At 51.7% G+C, this 5,587-nt stretch overlaps 1 long non-coding RNA gene across 1 annotated transcript in view; it reads left to right on the top strand.

The window, feature by feature from the left end:
• LOC141516603 (uncharacterized) overlaps positions 1-4,804 on the top strand; it is a 9,118-nt gene extending 4,314 nt beyond the window's left edge. Inside the window, exon 5 of the long non-coding RNA XR_012476760.1 lies at positions 3,298-4,804. This is a non-coding gene — a long non-coding RNA (uncharacterized LOC141516603). The remainder of the gene's footprint in view (positions 1-3,297) is intronic.
• Positions 4,805-5,587: the final 783 nt, after the last annotated feature.

The raw sequence follows: 5,587 nt of genomic DNA, 5'->3' as shown, positions 1-5,587 counted from the left end.
CAGAGCCCTTTCTCTCTTGGGCTTGAGCACAGAAGCTCAAAGAGCATTCTTCTCCTTTTTAGCTAAGTGAGGGACCCAGGCTGCAACCTCAGTTTCCCTAGAGGTGGAAGGAATTTTAGGTTGCCCGCATTGGTGAGCTGTGATTTATACATAATATAATTTCCCAGAATAAGCAAAAAATGGGAGGGGGGGTGAAGCAGCTCCTCCCAGCCAGCCTGCCCCTCCCAAACCCAATATACAAACACAAACGCACAAAAGCCCAGACACAAAGACACAGCACACCAATAGACAAACATGCACACAAAGACTCAGATACACAAATATACATAAACATAAATACACAAACGCAAACTCTCTCTCTTTAAAGATGTTATCCCTCTCCCTTTTGTGGGGTTTTTACTTGAAATGGGGCCTCTTGTCAAATCCCCTCCTCCCCACACCCCAATAATCTGAAGCCCCCTCAGAAGCCCCTGGGGAACCCTGGGAAGGACTTACCATTTCTTCCAATTTATCTGCCTTGTTTTTTTCTGCCACATTTCCTTGGAAGACCTTGAGAAATGGGCAGGTTGGACTTGCTGGCCAGTGGGGGTCTGGGGGGGTCTTCTGACTCAGAAGGTCTCTGGCCTCTGTAGCCTCAATGTCCGAGGGCTGACAGTCCATTCTGCAGCAGAGAATAGATCCAGGGACTCTCGGTGGTCAGACTTGCCCAAGCACTTGAAGCACCCTCCTGATAGGCTTGCCAAGAGTATTAATGGTCTTCTTTTATCTAAGAGGAAACTGAGTCTGGAAAGGATCCTGCTTCAGACACTTACTCACTGCGTGTCCCTGGTAAAGTCATTTGACCTAGATGACCATGTGCATGTTTGGACGGCAGCCACTTTCCGCCCTGGGCCTCTGAGCAGTGGGCATTCGCTGCCTCCAACTAGGGGCACGTAGGGAGTCTCCCACCGTGCAGGAGTGCCCATACATCCTTCCAACACCTGAGGGCCTGGGCACTTTCCAGAAGACCCAGGTCTCCATTTCCAGCCCCTGCAGCCCCATTCATTCCCCAGGGCAGTCCAGGGTCTTGTTACCTTGTCCAAGATTTGACCAACCTTCCCAGAAAGCTCTAAACCTAGGGAGGGCCTGGCATGAGGGATTCAGTGAATGTCCTTCCAAGTGACACAAAGTGAGGCCCCAGGGCCCGGCAGCCCGGAACAAGCTGTGGTATAGATTCATAAGCATCGATTACACGGACTGTGCGTTGTGGATCGTGAGGACCAGCATGGGCTGTGAGAAAGAGGAAAATGAGAAATTCAGAGACGGCGTGGGATACCAGGGAAAGAAGAAAGGTCCAAGTCCCAAACTCTGAGTTCAAATTCTGCCTCCCTACTAACAATGAATAACAATCACACATGGGATGACATTGCTCGGGGCGGCCTAGGGGACACTACCTTGGTGGCAAGGGAGAGAGGATGCTGAACTTTGGGGCCTTTTTGTTCCAGGAACCCCGAGCAAGGGTCCTTTGACCCCCAGGTCCCCCACCTCTGGGATCAGGGCCCGGCCTTTGTCCCTGGCCAGAGAAAGGGCCTCCTCCTCCTCCTCCTCCTCCTCCTCCTCCTCCTCCTCCTCCTCCTCCTCCTCCTCCTCCTCCTCCTCCTCCTCCCTCCTCCTCCTCCTTGGAAGGCTTCCTTCTCCCAGGCCTGCAGATTTTGCATAATCCTCTGGAATCTGGCAAACAAAAGCTGCTTCCCAGTTAATTTGGGAAATAGGTAATCAGTGAAAGCCGGGGGCCCTCCCCCAGAGAAGGGGATTGGGCCCTGGCTGACAAGGGGAGATGGATGTCTGGGGGTTAGCGCCAGTGTCAGCTCCCACCCAGATGAGCCCGCTCCCTTTTTCTTTCTCTGAAGCTTCAATTAAGGGTGACTTGGGAGATAAGGTGGCCTCTAAATGGCCCCCACCCCCTCGTGGGTCGGGAGGGATCGCTCCGGGCCATCTATCTCCTGGGAATGAGGGGTGACACCTCACAGCACCCTCTGGCCTCCCCACAGAGAGGCCTCTGGGAAAGGGGGCCTGGGAAGGCCTGGGCTCTCTCTCCCCCCTGCCCCCCACCCCGGCCAGTGTGAGGGAGGCCTGGACGAGGGCTCTGTCAGCCCTGCCCCTGCTCCCGGCTGGCCCTGCTCCTGGCTGGACAGCCTGAGAGTGGGCTGTCCTCTGGACCTGGGCGGAGACAGCCATGTATGTGTGTGTGTGTGTGTGTGTGTGTGTGTGTGTGTGTGTGTGTGAGAGAGAGAGAGTGTGAGTGTAGGTGCATGGGCACGTGTGTGCAAATGTGTATGCTGTGTGTGTGCACATGTGAGTGTGCCTGCACACCTGTTTGAATGAAGCTTGCATATGGATTTGTGAGGCAGTGTGTGAGTGAGTGTGTATGTGCACATGTGTGAGTGTGTGAGTGAATGTGTGTATGTGTGCTAATGTGTGTGAGTTGTAGATATGTGGTGTGCATGTTCACATGTATGAGTATGCATGTGAGTGACTTGTATATGTGTGTGTGAAGTGGGTGTATGTGAATGTGCACGTGTGAGTATGTCTATAGGTGCACCTGTAAGCGTGTTAGTTGTATTTTGTGAGTGTGTGAGTGTGTGTGCACATGTGTGTGAGTGAATTGTGTAGGTACACATGTAAATGTGTGAGTTGTATGTATATGAGTGTGTGTGAATGTGTGACTGTGTATGAGTGAATATGTGCATGTGTGTAAATGCATGAGAGTTGCAGGTATGTGAATGTTTGTACGTGCATGTGAGTGTGTGTATGGATGCAAATGTAAGTGTGTGCATTGTGTGTATGTGTGTGAGGCTGTGCACATGTGTAAGTGCATGTGAGTGAGTTGTGTGAGTTGTATGCATGTGAATGTGTGTAGGTGCACATGTAAGTGTGTGAGTTGTATGTGAGTATGTGTACGTGCACTGAGTGTGTGAGTGTGTGTGCATGACTATGTTGCATAAGCACATGTGTGACTGTGCATGTATGTGAATGTGTGTGACTGTGCATGTGTGATGGTGTTTGGGAGAGTATGAATATGTGTGTGTTTCTGTCTGTGAGTGTGTGTGTGTGCATGTGTGCGACCAGACTCATTCAGTTTGGAGTCCAATGTCCAACTCGGCTGACCTGGCCGACCACTGCCCTCTCTGGGCCTCACTGTCCCACCGTACGTCCATAGGGCGGCAGCCAGCCTCGATGGTGCTTTCCGGATGGGCTCTCAGGTGAGGCTCCCTGGAGGCAGATGATCACACTCTCATTCCTCTATTCTGAATGAAGGGACCAATAGGAGGCCTTGATCTGATGCCGTGCGGTACATGGAAAATGAATGGAAGAGTCCATCCCAGAGGTCCCCTCCACCTTGATTCATACCCCCACAATCCTACATCCAGGAGACCCTTGAAGACCAGGACCCTCTCCTCCTCCTTAGCCATTGGCCCGGGGTCTCATCTGGGCACCCGATATGGAGCAGTTCTTCAAAGACCCTGTTTCAGGGATGAATATAGCAAGCATCTGAGAGAAGCCCTGAGTTGTCACAGACATTCCAGACTCCATCCAGACTCCCAAGCCCCCTTCCCTCTCCAGGATTCAGTTTTCCCCTCTGAAGAACAAGGGATAGTCTACCCTAAAACCTCTAGCTTTGTAAATCCCCTTCCCTGTCCTCTGAGTGGAAGACCCCCTACCCCCTGCCAGCCAAGCCCTCAGAGCCAGGGGGCAGCTATGGGGGCAGGTTGTCTGGAGCCGTCCACACTCCCTGAGGGCCCATGGGCTGAGCCAGCTTGCATGATCTCACCAACACAAGCAATACAGGCAAAGGTGGAGAAGCTGAAGCAGATTGTCTCCAGTTCTCAGAGTAGTCGGCGACCTCGCTGGTGGCTATTGACCTCGCTGGTGGCTATTGTCATTGGTTGTTCCCAATGGTAGCCTAACATCAAGAGGCCCAGAGACCTGAGAGGTGGCTAGTCCTTGAAGCAGCGAGACGATGCCACAGAGGAGAGAGGCCGGAGTCGGGAAGATCCGAGTGCACATCCTGCTTCAAACATCTACTAGCCGAGAGATCCTGGACAAGTCACTTTACCTCTGCCTTCCTGCTTCCTCATTGGAAAACGAGGACAGCAAGACCGTCTACCACATGGGCTCAATGAAGCTCAATGAGATGATATACATAGAGCACTTCGCAAACCTTTAAACACTCTGAGTGCTAGCTATGATCACTAGGATCTCCCACCTCCAAGCCTTTGCACTGGCCGTGCCCCACGCCTAGCATGTGGTCTTCTCTGTCTCTTGTCATCCCCAGTAACATTTAAAGTTCAGTTCAGGAGCTTGCTCCTGCAAGAGGCCCAGGGTTTCTTAACCCTTTGTGGACCCTGGGACCCCTTGGGCACCCCCTTTTCATAACTGTGTCTTAAAAAACAAAGGACTTCAGGAAACAGAGTACCTTGAAATCCAGTCATCCCATCTTCATGAGTTCACAGAGCCCAGGTTCAGAGGCCTCTTCTGCCTGATGACTCTTTCTACCCACCGAGGATACTGAATGTTTGCTTTGCATGTCCTTTGTGTGTTCCTGAAGCCCAAGTCTGTGGCAAGCAGCTAGTATGGCAGGAGCCGATTGTTAACATTTCAGCATGAACCCCTTGGAAAACAGCAAACTAAACCAATTGGGGTCGATTCCTCGATTATTCATTATTACATGCACTTAAGAATACCTTGGAGAAGTCATTAACACAGGGCAGTCCTAAAAGTTTAGTATGTGTATATTTGCAAGAGCCCATTGTTAAACATTTGTCAGCAAAGCACAGTCTGAGGGTTTGGCTTTTGGGGGTTTTGTTTTGTTTTTAAACCTTCTGGAAGTGGCCCATGTTTGAAGGGAAGGATCCCATCAATTGGGAGCAAGCGCTAACCCTTAAGCCAGTCTCTTTGGCCTTTACTGTGGAGAGGGGTCTATCTTGGCCAGGCTTGAGACCACCAGTGGAGTGGATGCTTCTCAGAAGCAAATACCTTTGGGGTTCTATCATGGTGGGGAGACCCCCTTCCCCAATCCTAGGGTGTCAAGTCCCTTGGGAGGGGCTCCTCAGAGGCATCCTGGGTTCAGACCAGGTCTATCATTGTCACTGGTGGAAGCATGTATAGGTGCACATGGGGCCCCTTTGCCCCCCCTTGCCTCCATGCTCTGCCTTGTTTATTCCTCCTTTTAGAGATTAAGCTACTTGAGAGTAGGAGCCACCCACATTTCTATGTCCCCCAGCACTTAAAACAACTCAAACATAGGAAGTATGTGAGAGATACTTCTTCATTCATTCGTTTGTTCATTTATTCATTCATTCATTCCATCCCCCCCAGTCCCTCAAGACCTGGACATAGCCTTTCCCTATTTGGGACCAATGTGCCCCTGGAAAGCTCCAACCACTGACTGCCTACACTGGGGTCTTCCACCCTGCCCCCAATACCAGAGGACCAGGGAGCCTGCCTCTCTGAGGGGATGCTCCCCTGTGGGCCCCCAGCCTTTCAAACAGGTGTCAACAAATGGCTCTCCCCTTCCCCCCCTCCCCAGCCAGCAGGGGCAGGGCAG

Source organism: Macrotis lagotis, chromosome 3 (assembly GCF_037893015.1).
Source record: "Macrotis lagotis isolate mMagLag1 chromosome 3, bilby.v1.9.chrom.fasta, whole genome shotgun sequence".
Lineage (NCBI taxonomy): Eukaryota > Metazoa > Chordata > Mammalia > Peramelemorphia > Peramelidae > Macrotis > Macrotis lagotis.
This window is presented reverse-complemented; position numbering and strand designations above follow the sequence as displayed.